This window comes from Ptychodera flava, chromosome 13 (assembly GCF_041260155.1).
Source record: "Ptychodera flava strain L36383 chromosome 13, AS_Pfla_20210202, whole genome shotgun sequence".
NCBI classification, from domain to species: domain Eukaryota; kingdom Metazoa; phylum Hemichordata; class Enteropneusta; family Ptychoderidae; genus Ptychodera; species Ptychodera flava.
Genome location: NC_091940.1, coordinates 41,328,895 through 41,343,584, shown reverse-complemented (window position 1 = coordinate 41,343,584; position 14,690 = coordinate 41,328,895).

Here is a 14,690-nt window from a genome sequence, read left to right as displayed (position 1 = left end):
TTACAAAAACCGATAGAAATAGTACAGGAAGTTGCCCATGTAATTTGAATCATGGGAAAAAGCGCCAAGCTTGGAGCTTGCATAATGTGATATGGAAGGCACCATTTCCCCATGGGTATGGCATTGTCCACTCACCCATGCTTAAACCAGGCTGTGCGTATTTACATAACTTTTGTTTATACTGAGTATCCTTGCATAAACGATGAATCACTTATAATAAACTGTCCACTGTCAGATTTTGTGTTGCTGTTTACTACTGTGTTACTGTGAGTGGACAATGTGGGCGCCATACCCGTCCGAAGATGGTCCCTTCCATATCACATGATGCAAGCTCCAAGCTTGGGGCTTTTTTCCCATGATTCAAATTACATGGGCAACTTCCTGTACTATTTTTATCATTTTCGTAAAAAATCGGAAGAGTTATAAATGGTAAAAATAGCTTTTCTGGGGTAAATGACCACATAGCTACCACATATGTAAAAATCATCCTTGGTGAACTTCTCCTTTAAATACACACATTAGGAATTGGCTGAAGCAAAAATGCTTAATGCCTTTCAATAATGCTAAATCATAGTATCTTCAATATATTTAGCAAGTTTTGTCAAATTTGATCAAGTCAATTAAGATATATATCCCTAATTAGGAAAGTTCATTGCATATGCAATTTAGCAATTATCTTTAATGTCACCCTTAATATCTTTCACGGTGATATATCTTGGTGTGATCTACATTTGTAGCAAATCTCATCAAATTATGCGCTGTCGTTCTCAATGTAGATCCGTGGTTTCCCCAAAATCATTGATTATGCAAGTGAGCAAAAAGTAAGCAAGCCATACATACTAATAAGTTCTTGCCATTTGCAAACTGAATATTCGTGCCAGGTTTGATTCTGATCTGATGAGTCGTTTTGAGATATCGAGCCCACAGATAGACATACAGACACACAAACACACAGGTACACAGACAGACAAAGATCGCTGCCACATTACCTCAAGTGTGTGAACACGTGAGCTAAAAATGATGCGAGGTGGAAGAAAATAAATTTTTCCCTGTTTTACCATGGTCTGTTGAAAAAACATAAGGTGTACTGTCATCTCTCCGAAAACGTAGAATTGTATCTTTAAATGCTCAAACACTTGAGCAGCAAAGTTTTTTTTTTATTTTGCACTGAAAAGTGTCTTAGCATAGAAGCACACTTTGCAAATATCACATCTGCTGAAGTACACCAGATACAAGCCAAATTGCTCAGGCATTAGAAGAGAAAGTGCAATTAAGTAGCATTCAGAAAACTTTATGCATATAAATTATACAAATTTGAATGAAAGCATTTATTTGTTTTTAAGAGACAGATTACAAAATCCAATTGCAGAATAGCCACATTGCCTTCAAATGAAAGATATGTAAATGGAGATATATTGAAGTAGAGCATAGGCAATAAAGGAAGACAAATATCTGATTTGATACATACATAGTCAAAAAATGTGTTAAATTCATGATAGTTTTACACTTTCAAGGCAGTTTCTTCTTGAAGGTGAACTGTGAGTACATTATGTACTGTATGAATCACATACAGACATTTCAGAGATTTATATTACATAAGAGTCACCTGTACTCTTCATTGGTGCTTGTATACATAACGCTTACCTCAGAAACTGGTCTTTCCTTGGGTTTTTGAATAGCCACCGTGACGGATGAGCAATTGTGTTTCCCTCTCTTGTTGGCATCGTCAGTAAATCAGATTTAAAACCCATACAATGACAGCGTTGGCAGCCAAGTGGAGGGGATGTTGAAGGACGCTTAGTAAGAATGGTTCGATATGGCACTAGACGTCACTCTCAAACACTTGAGTGCGTTTCTATTCCTTCGTGCATATCATTTCAGAAAAAATCTTCTAATGGGTGATTAGGTGGAAAGATCATGCCAAAGCGTGCTTCGATTGGCTATGGGGAAAATAAAAGGGGCAGATCTATTTTAATAAAAACCTATGAAAGTCACTGTTTCAGATGGTAACGCAACTAACCAATAGTATTTGTGATGAAATGATTGATGTGTTAATGTTTATGATTTCTATAATATGCTGACGTTACCTGCCATTTAAATTTTAAAGCATCGATAAAAATAAAGGCACAATTTGGTGGTTACTTGGAAACGATATTCACAGAATAGCAATTTGCTTTTGTTTGGAGTTTAGTAGGTTTACATAATGACGTCTGCGAGGGTACCTCTTTATTTTAATTGTTGTTTGCTGGTATAAACTCAAGATAAATGAGTATGCTATACATTTATTTTGCTGTCACCTCTTTTGTAAGAAACATTCCTCTACCAAAGCCATTAATGGAGATGATGGTTTCATGATCGTGTCAAAATTTAATTGCGGAAAAGAAGTAAAGTCGTTTGCGCTGGAAACTGTAAAAATTACGATTAATGTTCTGTCTTTATCTTTGGAATTCAACTGTTTACGTGTGCAATATCATGGTATACAAATTAAGCAGATAATTTTAAATACCATATGCACACACGAGTTTGATTAACTCAACCCCGTCAGCCAACTCGAGCCGAAACCTACCTGGTCTGGACCCATCTTCAATAGTAAAACTTACTCCAACTTGGCCTGACTCAAAACTACCTCGTCAAACTACCCCGTGGTGCAAACCAATTTTATTTTCTCTTCAGTTTTGCAATGGCTATATTTAAGACTTATTTTCGTCAAAGTCATTGTTTTTGACAAGCATCATTTTGATCATAGACGGTAATTATGGATATGCCAACGTTTCTTTTTGTAGACCATTGCATTCAAGTTCTGTTTCTGGAACCGATAGTTTTGTTGATGTAATCGTGAACTCCGCAAACCGTACAGCTTTAAATGCATTTATTGGTTCTGTGTGAGTTCTCATTAAGCGCTGACTTGCTCCAAGCAAATATTTTCAAACAACTGGGTACCAGTATGTTGATCTTTATGACTTCAATATTTGATGTTGTATCCCGTGAGTTATTTTTCATCTCATTTTATTTAAAAAGTTGCAATTGTACATGTTTGTTTATTCTTTTATCCGGCTTTTTATCCGGTTCATTAATTTATTCAATGCTTGTCATTCATTATCTGTGTTTTAATTTTTATTCTTCAGTCTTTTATGTACAATAAACTGAGACGTTGATGTGTTGCATTTGAAACAATGTTAACAATAATGGTGATAATAATATAAATACTGTAAAATATAATTCCATATAAACTTTATTGCTTAATAATGGCGTGATATGCCACGTGTTAATGTATATCCTTATCTGTACTTACGTATGCTACATGCATCAAGTATTTGGACTGATTTTATGTAAAAGAAGGAGCGGAAGTACACTGAGAATAATAATGAGAAGAATAAAAGAAATAATAGTACATATATGGACAGATTTTATGAAAATTGAAGCAGAAGTATATTGAGAATAGTAATAAGAATAATAATAGTACATGTATTCAGTATTGCATAAAGTACAGTATGGCTACATAATTTCATATGTTGCAGCCACAATGCGTCTAGGGCTTGGGCAGATAATATGTTAGGAAATTTGAAAAAAAGGGCTGCAGGCAAAATCTTCTGGCAGCTATGATGATAACAACAACAAACCTTTTTCGTGCGGTGAAGGTAAGGCAGATCTTCAGCCTTGTTATCACTCGGGCCAATGTCAGTCAACGTTCATCAACTTTAAGCTAGAATGCGTTTCGGAGACAGATATCCGTACTTCCAGACATTTATAATACTCTTTTGGTATACCATTCGTTATGGCTCATTTTGAAACTCATGGTGTTAGGGAAATTTGCAAGCTCTTAGTTTTGCAAAACTAGAAAATTTAATTTTCCAAAGAGAGTAAACAAAAAAGTAAAACAAGAGTTTTTCATTTCCACTTGTCTATTTGATTTTTCCGACTCGAGTTTTGTATCATGAGTACATTCATCATTTGTTACCCCTTAAAATCATCCATTGAGTACCATCAGTGTTTGTTGAAAATGAACATCGTTTTTGAATTTAAAGTATGGATAAATGTTTGGTAACTTGTTTCTCTGGCACTAAACTTGTATGGTGTCCCCTGATTTTTGTTCCTGATTTCGTAAGGGTATGGTTGAAAGTCTCCATAGGGCAATTTTGAGAAAAAGTTTAAATCTTTTCGTTTCGTTTCGGGACATGTACTACGCTAATCTTCTGTGGTCCAACGATTTTGAAGTTGTTTGCATTCTTCAGAACAATACGTTTGTTTAGAACTTACATCACCGACAGTAGCAAAACTGTACTATGAGAAAGACTTAGATTTTGTTGATTTAATGTTTGTAGTAAATATGACTGAATAGTAGTTTCTGAACGCGAGTAACCAGACACGGAGCAAATTTAATATGACAGAGCCGTGCAGATTTGCTGAACTCTCAGTTACTTAAAGCTACTACTGCAATTAATGTAGCAACTGTTGAAGGTAATGGCTGCTTCAGAATGTATTACAAATAAAACCAAATAGGCCCTACGTGTTGTGATGGAGAGAAATCTGTTAAGTGCGCCCTCTTGGATCACTACTGAGTACGAACTCCAATACTGGAATGAAGTTGGTGCTACATCAAGGTTGACTGTATCCACATAATTACGTAAAGTGTAATCTCTGTAGGGGTCCTCCGAGAAAACAGTGCGTATAGCCTATGAAATGACCCAGATTGAATATATTTGGATATCAAAACACGAGAACTTCTGAACATACCGTATACCTCACTATATATACTTTCTCGATCTCTAAGACGGTGAGTTATTTGGTCTGTAAAATTCTCATTACAGACATGTCAATGCCCAAATTTAAAGGGATATAGTCGTCGGGACTGCGCCTGTGCGAGTTTCTTGTTTACAAACAATGTATTTCGTGCACAATATCAAGATGCACCTCATCATCATAGCTGCAATATTTAAATTATACGATGATAGATTATGACAGACATGTTTTAACTGTCATCAATCACCATGATTGTGCCTTGGATACATTGTTGCCATGGGTCGTATGGGTCCCATACGACCTTTGAGAGCAGTTCTGATGACTATATCCCTTTAAACTTGTGCAAATTTAGAACACGTTTTCGATATCGGTAGGTAAGGTTTATTACACCTCATAGATATTATATTCTAACGTCCAATATCATCGCCATACATTGTACTTAAATACACTACAGATGACGTCATGATACCATCCGGAACACCACTGTAATTTCATACAAGTCTTCTCGATTTGTACTTACATATATTTGACTTCACGTGACTTTCCTTTGCTGTATGAGATCAAATTTGAGCTGTAAAATTAACAAATAATTTCAAAAGTGACTAGAAAAAATCATTGATAATCAGTGATTACATGTTCATATTTACTCCTTAAAGAGAGTGTCAAAGCCTGGCCCAGTAAAAATATACAAACTAATCATAACTTTGTTTTCTTCTCTTCTAAAACAATCATCATCTATTTTTCTTGATTTCGACACGGGGATAAACAGGAAAAAATTCTTGTTCTAAAAATTTCGGAAATTCCCCTGTGAAGTTCTGCTCTGAAAATCTAACTATTTCTGGAGTCATAGAGCAGTACTAATTATTTTTATAAAAATTATACCGAATTACAAGTAATCCTTGGCGCTGTAAAAGGTGTCAGTTAAACGAAAGAAAGTTATGTTCCAACTTTGCTGCAACATTAACAGAACACAAAGCCAAGGCCAGTTTGGTTACACACATGGAGAGAGTGCAGATTAGCATAGTCCAGAGAGCTGATGCGCAGATCGTCCAGCGATACGGCATCAGGTGAAAAGTATAATTTGCGGGTACAGCAATTATAATAATAACAATTTAGTTAAATAGTCCAATTCAAAATAACTAAATAACTAGACAGATAGATTGATAGGTTTTTACATACATACATACATACATACATACATACATACATACCGGTACAGACAGACAGACGCCGCCGGCATACCTTATAAGCTCTCTTTGGTATATATACATATACCAAATTTGAAAGAGAGATACTGTAAACAGGGATTTTCAGATTGAACTTGCTATCACTGCCATGGCAAGTACGCAAGAATACTCAATACCCGGAATCAAGACTACTGCTTTTTCCTGACTTGACATAGGAAGTAATACTGTCTGGCAGGATATAGGGGCTAAAGATGTGCATCAAAAATAAATTTACAGTTGCCCGATATTCTTTAGCAGTGAGATGGAATGAGGACAAACACATTACTGCAAGAACATATAGGGAAAGTTTGAAGCAAACTAAGGTGTGTGTAGCCACTGCATAATTATTTATACTTGTATATTCAGATTCAGAAAACTTTATTATCTCCTCTAGAGAAATTTACATATGGTTCTTAACACCAAAAATACACAACACACAATACACTTACACACAAAGTGATAAAAACTAAGACTGGACTTACCCTAATTTGCCTGGTTTAAAATTGAAATTGAATTCAGAATAAAACTCAGCTTCGTTCTCACAGCTCTATTACTTTGGAACTCGTAAACGACGGCCCGATGGCAGGTTCTCATAGAATCTACTTAAGACGTGATTTTGATCTTTTAAAATCTCTTTTGCCTTCTTTTTTATGAGTCGGATATATAGATCACTGAGATTTAACTGTCGCCCATCAACTATCTTGTTACATATATTCACAATTCTACCAAGAATGCTTTTGCCACACAAACCCAAACCTCCAAACCAGCCTAAAATGAAAATGTTAACACGGATTCGATGAAACAACGATAAAACGTTTTTAAGATTGCAGAATTCACACTAAGTGATCTGAGCTTCTGAAGGCAATAAATTCTGGACTGACACTTTGAGCTAATGTAATCAATGTATGCTTTAAAAATGAGCTTGTTGTCTAAGATAGTACGTAAATATTTGTATGCAGTAACCCTTTCTACTGCAACATCATCTAGGCCACTCCAAGCAGAAAGGGGTCTTAGGGTCAAAATTGTCGATTTTGAGATTTTTACATTTTTCAATAGCTGACATGGTCATCTTTCACAAAAAACGTCTTTTCTGCTCAATTCACTCTATAACCATGATTTTAGCCCTTCTGAAAATGTGACCTTTGACCTCTGTTGACACACTTTTTATTGTGATTTCCCTCGGGATCAGTTGTGGTTGCATGTGAAAACATCATTTAAAAAGTGTTAATCCCAATTCCTTTTGGTATTTCCATATATTACCAGAAATCAACACCTTCTGTATATAAAGGTAATGTCGTTTGATGGTGGGCGATTCCATTTTATTCATGGGGGAGGCAATGTCTACATGCATTCATTTTTATATGGAAAGGGAAACATTTCAGTACAGATGCAAACGTAAAGTCATCATTGACTACAGATTTTGTGAATGACCACAAATGTGATAGTGTGCTTTAGAACAATTTGTCACTTCCTACTAAAATCACTTTATTAGTGACAAATAACCCTTACTAAAATGACAACCAACATCTCTCATGTCAGGGGCATTTGACGGTGGTTTTGAACAACCTGAAGGGGTCAGTGTGTTTTAATTGTAGGAATGAAAGTGTTCAGTGATGTTCTAGTTAAGTCTTAGCATTTTATTCAATGACCGGTGACGTCATATGCATAACAATATACTTTCTATTAGTTGGGTTATTCTATTTTTCATAGGGGTGGTAAGGATTCACAAGCACAAAGCTCTCATATTTAAAAAAAAAGCTCTTTTATTTACACGTGTACACACAATAAACATGTAAAAACTAATGATTGTGGTAAGGTGTTACTTCAAAATTACATTAGTAGTAAGGAATATTTGACCTCCAGGACAAAATAAGAATTTTACACCCATTTTATTCATTTATCTACATGGAGCGAAGGAAAATTTAACCATCCATGTAACTAAAGTGTGACCCTGACCTATATACGAACTCACGCACGCGCAACAGTGCATTGTCCTGAACTAAGCAGGGAAATTCCCTGCTGAGCATGTATAAACATGTACGGGAAATTCCGTGTGAGTCATCACCATCAAACTAGCCTATATAAAGGAGCCCCGTTGTCAGTCCGGCCGGCCGGTCGCGGAGTCTAGCTGATGTTGAACACGAAGTTCCTATCGGTGCAAACTTGTTCACCTGATAGATAAAATTTTAGTAATTTCCTCTGAACTTAAAATGTGACGAAAGACCATTACTTCAAATAATATGAGACGTTTCAGATGAATGGTACTGATATCTAAAGTGTTCACTCTTTTATCTCTACGTACAAATGTAGTTCCTAAGTCGTTCTCTATTCTATTCCCACCAACAAAACATTCAATACTCATTTCCCCTCCCCGATCTTTATCAATACTTATGATAATATCACAAGTTGTTCTGTTATCTGTTTCATAGCATAATATCCAACCAAATCGTCAAATTCATCTCCAGTAGCTAACTTTACACATCTAATGAGAACTGTACCATGTTGAAGTATTTTCATATTATCAGTCATCTGTTGATTTACAGTCTGTAAAGTTAATTCAGCTGCCTCATCACCGACACTTTTAAGACCCAGTTTCTTTAAAGTTGTGTCCCAAAATAATCTAACTGGAACTCCGCTAGCTGTATACGAGCAATAATTCTCCCCATCGTTTATCCACCTTCTTAGTGTATTATCTGCCTTCATTATTGTATTAAGAGGACTAATTTTAAGGTGAATCGGTATACCAAGAAGTGCAATGTATGGATTCGTAGGAGTAAGCCAACTACGAAAATCTAGCAACTTGTATTTGTTTACATTGCTATCAAAATAAATCACATTCGGAGTTCCTGGTGGTTCAGCAACACCTCCTGCAATTTCACTATCCAATATATCTAAGATGTTACGCGGCACATTATAAGGCATGAATTTCTGACTATCCCCATCCCATGTCAGAGCAAAAGGAGTAGAATCATTAGAAGCCTTTGTGGCGTCAATTACAGTTTCATCAATGTCTTTAAGTTCGGAAAATTCTACAGCATGTTCGTGGGGTGGCGCCGCGGCATTGGCTAAAACGAAATATTTTTCGCGGTCTTTATAACGAAGGACGTAATCCTTATTATGATTAGCAGCCATCTTAGTATTATTGTTAACTTTAACATCACTCAGATCTTCGAGCTCAAGATTTTGCATACAAATTGTACCTAGACCGAAGCCACTTGGATCAGACATACTCCGTAGGGACCTATATACAGTGAAAATTAAAATAATACCTTGTAATATACACAACCATGGCTTCAGCTATAGGAATGACAGTTCTCGGTGCTGTATTAAATGCAACGGCATTCACAGGAGGAAATATTATCGGACAAAAGCTTTCTGGTAATGGTGATGCTCTTATTGAAGAAAAGGTCCGACATGATAAAGCATTAGAAAAATTTGAACATGATCGCAACGTCTGGTCAGAAAAAGATTACTCCAGGCTGACTGGGAAAGAGAAAATCAAGCAAAGGACGCACATGCTGCGGCAGAATTAAGAGATACAGATGCAGAAATCCTGGAAGAAGCAGAAGCGGTGCAAAGCAACTCTACGTCAGGCAAAGAAGTTCAATTCTCAGATTATTATCAGCCCAGTCCTGAGCAAAAGAAATATGAGATGATCTATATTGCTGGAGGATTGGTCGTGGGATGGTTTATCTTCCGATAGGGTTACACCGGCCTCGCTTCGGGACTACAATAATTCAATACAAAAGCTAATTGGCCAGTTATTGAAATCGATCATGTTCCCATCCTGATCTGTTATCCAGATACGCATTGAATTCATGTAATCTCCCCCTTTTCTCAATGGCATAGAAATTGCTCCGTTTTTAAAATCGTAAGTAACCTTTTCACTTATTTCTCTCGTATCCCGGATGGGAAGTATTTGTAAACAGTTCGATACTTTCCCCTGTATGTATCCTCCGGAGGCACCCGAACCAAATGAAACATAATTTCCAGTAACATCGACTACATCTGAATGAACTATATATTAGTGACTGTTAAGAAATCCACTTTCTTCGGACTCATAGTACTTTTTTAACTGGGTTGTTCTCAGGTTTATCTGAAAAGCCGACGACGTTGGCGAAGCTACCTGTGGCATTGAAATAGACTTTAATATCTTTAGCCAAAGTTAGATAAACATGGTTTGTCGGCAGATGTTTTTCAAAATTAATTTTTTGCTTCAACCCGATTGCTTTGTTTAACGTATCGATATTGTAGTTACCTGGACGTATTGATTTAGTCTTCTTCGGTTGGTCACCTTCTTGATATTTTATTACATTATTCGTCGATGTTATGTTATGCCATGAATTATATAGTCCGCACTCTAGCAGTCTTATCTTCGTAAACTGTGTCGTGTCAATACAAGGGTAAAAATTAACAGTAACAGGTTCACCTGTTTTGCTTTCAATCCAAATGATCATCGTTGTACGTTGTATGTATATATTACTAAGTATAAATGTTCGATGAATATTATTATTATTCCGAAGGTGCCCATTACGAAGTATAAGGTTCTGCAGGAATAATATTTTTCTGTTCAAGGAGATCTTTGGTTGCTACCGCGGCAGCAGTCGCACCGCCTAATTTTGCCAATCGAGTCAAATTTGGACGACTTGGATCGCCAACCTCTATTTTCAGAAATTTGCTGGAGATCATAAGATATCCCATCGCAAGTCCTGCGATTACAATACCATCGTACATTGTGTTTACAACTGTTTTAATATCCATGATTGCTGACTAGTATATAAAATAAAAAATAAAAATAAAAAATATGGGGAGTTAATCCATCTCATACAATGTAGAGGAGCTGGGTCCTCCCTCCCCCTCCCCCTCCCCTGTCGGAACTGTTCCGGATGGAGCTGCTACGTGCTCTGTTTTTTTCGCTTTCTGTGGAGGATCTTTCCGGACGGAACAGGGGGTATGTCGAGCACGCCCCCAATATAGCCCTAATGCAGTCAATGAAACTCCCACAATTCCTAAAACAAGATAACATTTATTATACCAGCGTGAATTATTATCACACTGTTCTTTCATTGTAGGCGGTAGGTCTGCTACCGCATCGCTCCCCCCTCCCTCCCCCTCCATTGCTTTAGTTTCTTCTCCTTGTTTTTCCTGTTCCATTCCGCTAATTTCTTGCCCGCAGCAACTCTCCCTGGATGCTTCGTCGGTAACGACACTTTCTCTATGTTGCGCTGTGTCGGAGTCGGGAAGGTCGTCGTTTGCGGTGTGGGCTCCGTCGGCGGGGCTTCTGACGGAGTCCCTGGCGGAAGCGTTTGCTGAGTCGTCGAAGTTGAATCCATTATTTCAGGTACTATATTAAACCCAATATTAAACCCAATTTTTTTAAAATTTAAATGTTTACCCGTAATTAAACCGGTGGAAATTAGTGCAATCAGGGGCCCCCACGTGTACGCTATCCGTCCTGATAATCGTTTTATTTCACTGTTTAGAATAAAATCCTTTTTAAGATCAGTGGCATAGTTATCTCGATCATCGATTGGAACTACCTGACTAATTGCGCGGGCTCCTAGATCTATGAAACTTTGAGTGATGGTATCACTTATAAGAGAACTGTATTTCGCTTCGTACATTTTGAAGGCTTTATTCACCGTTTCATCTCCCCATTTTTCTACGTCAACAACTGAAATCTCCTTACCAAAAAATAACTTACTTTGACCACTTGCGATGACACAGAGTATTTTTTCACGTTTTGTCTCTATTATGGATCGATTATTGTCCGACGCTGCGGTTGGTCCTTCCGTTCCGATAGGGGAACCGTTCCGGTAGGGCGCTGTCGTATTTGCCGCTGCCGATGACTTTATTAAATTCTCCATTGTTTGCAGTATGTTATCTATTCTTAGTAAAAAATAAAAAATTCGTTTAAACCTGAATCCGAAATAAAGTATTAACATAGTCTGGAATGTTAGTACCCCTAACGTTCCGACAGGGATTCCGGGAAAATTCTCCTCCATTAAAATCTATCTGTATATAGAAACACGAATAATGAGTACAGACTTATTCCCAGTTGCTTTTCAATTGAATAAGACGAGCGTACCGACAGTACAGCATGCTGATACCCCCCCTTCCAAACCGAATGGAGGAATAAAACCTATTCTCATGGACTTAGAAATATATGTAACGCCGACAGATAAATTTACTTTCCATCCACGGGATATATTTAAAGATAACGTAATCACTCATCGATCAGCGAAAGAAAGTAATGTCTGGCTGGGCGGTCCAAACATGAAATATTGGGACCAGCAACTGAATTTTGCTGTATGGTGCAGCACTACTGGTTGTGGTATATCATTCGCCCATCTCTTCGATAAGAAATTTCCTCCGCAAATACGATCATTCTGCCGTTTCCATGTATATTTTACAATACGTAGGATCCTTCATGAAATGGGCGTTGCACTTCCAGACGACCCCCTCCCCACCTTCAAAGCGGGCGACAATCCATACAATCTCGTCCAATATGAACTTCTATGTACAGAATTTGGAAATATAAGTCCAACGAAGTCCGACTTTCGTTATCGAAAAGGTCAAAATAAAGGTCTTGGTTATGGATATGAATATTACACTAATCGCGGGCCCGTTAGACAGCCAAAAGCGATATACAACGGTCGGGACTTTTTCCTCTCCGCCGACGGAGGCGTTTTCTATACACATACCATTTTTGGAAAGAAAAAACATGTACTGCCCGACAAAGACAGACCACACTACTATTTCTTCCGAAATGATGGATCGGAGGGACAATACAATAGTTTCATTCCTCTGAAGGGAGACTCGGGACTAACAAAGGCCGGTCTCGCCCGCCTCAATGAAAGCCTTGAAGCCTACGTATATTGCATACTCGGCGCACAAGCAAATATTCGCAGTACCATAGTAGGCGATACTGGCAGTGCACAGCAAGTCCGAAAAGAATTTGGCGTTCTCCTCGAAGATGAAATTCGTAATACCGACAAAGTAATCAGTTATCGGCGATATCAAGACACAATAATGAATACTGGTGTCAAACTTGATATGGCAGTCTCACCCAATTTACTTCTCTTGCCGTCTGAGATGGTCATTCTTTCGGGCCCGGCAATCTCAGGTTATAATAATGAATTGCAATACGCAACAGAATCTATGTCCTTCGGGGTGAATGGTGATATAAACACGGAAGTTCGAGAAAGTGCTGTACACGAGATGGAGGGGGGAGATCCTGTGAAGTGGCAAGACGAGCCCGGAGAGTCACCTCACAATGACACGACTCGGTCCCCTCCCCTCCCCTCCCCGGAACGGGCAGCAGCCGTGACCAGCGTAGACCCTATTCATGAATATGGTAAAATTGGTTTGTTATCTTTAGCAATATTCATTACTATTGTAGGTACTGGAATAAAGTCACTAACTATATAGATCCAGAGGAAATGTCAATATACGTAACCCCACCATTCAACATGATTATAACTGGACCGACATATTCTGGCAAAACAGAATTTATGTTGGACCTCCTCACCGGTCCGTACTTAAGGAAATTCGAATATGTGATATTCATTTGCCCAACATTCATGAATAATAAAGCGTATAATAGAAGATTCATTTTCACCGATGATAATGTGTTTATATTTCCAGTCGGACTCGATGCAGTGGATGATACATTAACCTACGTGCATAAAGAATGGGCTGGAACGAACACTTTAATAATCCTCGATGACTGCGCCTCGTCCAAAGATATGAAGAAGCGCAGTAACGTTTTAGTCCAACTTGGTTTCAGCGCAAGACATGACGGATTATCTGTCTGGGTTCTGACTCAACAATATACTAGTATTAGTAAACCATTTAGGGAAAACATACAGATGTTAGTACTATTTTACACACCGAACAAGATAGACAACAAAACTATTATAAAAGAATATGGAATGGAGGTGTCAGAACGGGAAGCCGTGGGCCTAATCAAGCAATTGAAAAGTAGGCCATTCAGTAAACTAGTATTTCGTTTACGGCATCCGTATAGTATGAGATTTATAGAGGGTCCGGTGGCCGTCGATTTTGGTACTATATAGATGCCCTCCGTACGACATAAAATTATTCGTATAATATAGCAATTATGGAAGCTGAAGCTGAAGGCGACAACACCGAAGGCACTCTTAGAGAGTTATATTACAACCCGAAAACTGGTTTTGGAGGTGTACAAAAATTATATGACGCAGCACGGGCCAGCGGACTCCACGTCACTAAGAAAGAGGTGCAGGACTGGTTAAAAACTCAGCTAACCTATAATCTACATAAACCGGTACCTCGTACTCGCGGGGGTGCCTTCCGGGGCGGCCGGCGCGTTTTTGTAACATCGATAGACTCTCAATGGCAAGCGGATCTCGTGGAATTCCCTCCCCCGTTCGCAAAAGAGAATCGTAACATTCGATACATGCTAACAGTAATCGATGTGCTAAGCAAATATGCATGGGCCAGGCCGATACAGTCAAAAACGGCTGATGATACGTTACAGGCGCTACAAGACGTGATTAAGAAATCCGGGAGAAGACCCGACAAACTTCAGACAGATGAGGGGCGGGAATTTACTAATCAGAAAATGCAGGGGTGGTTGGAGGAGGCGGGAATTCACTGGTTTCACACCTACAGTGACAAAAAAGCTAGCGTCGTTGAACGTTTTAATCGGACCCTCAAGACGATGATGTGGAAATACTTTAC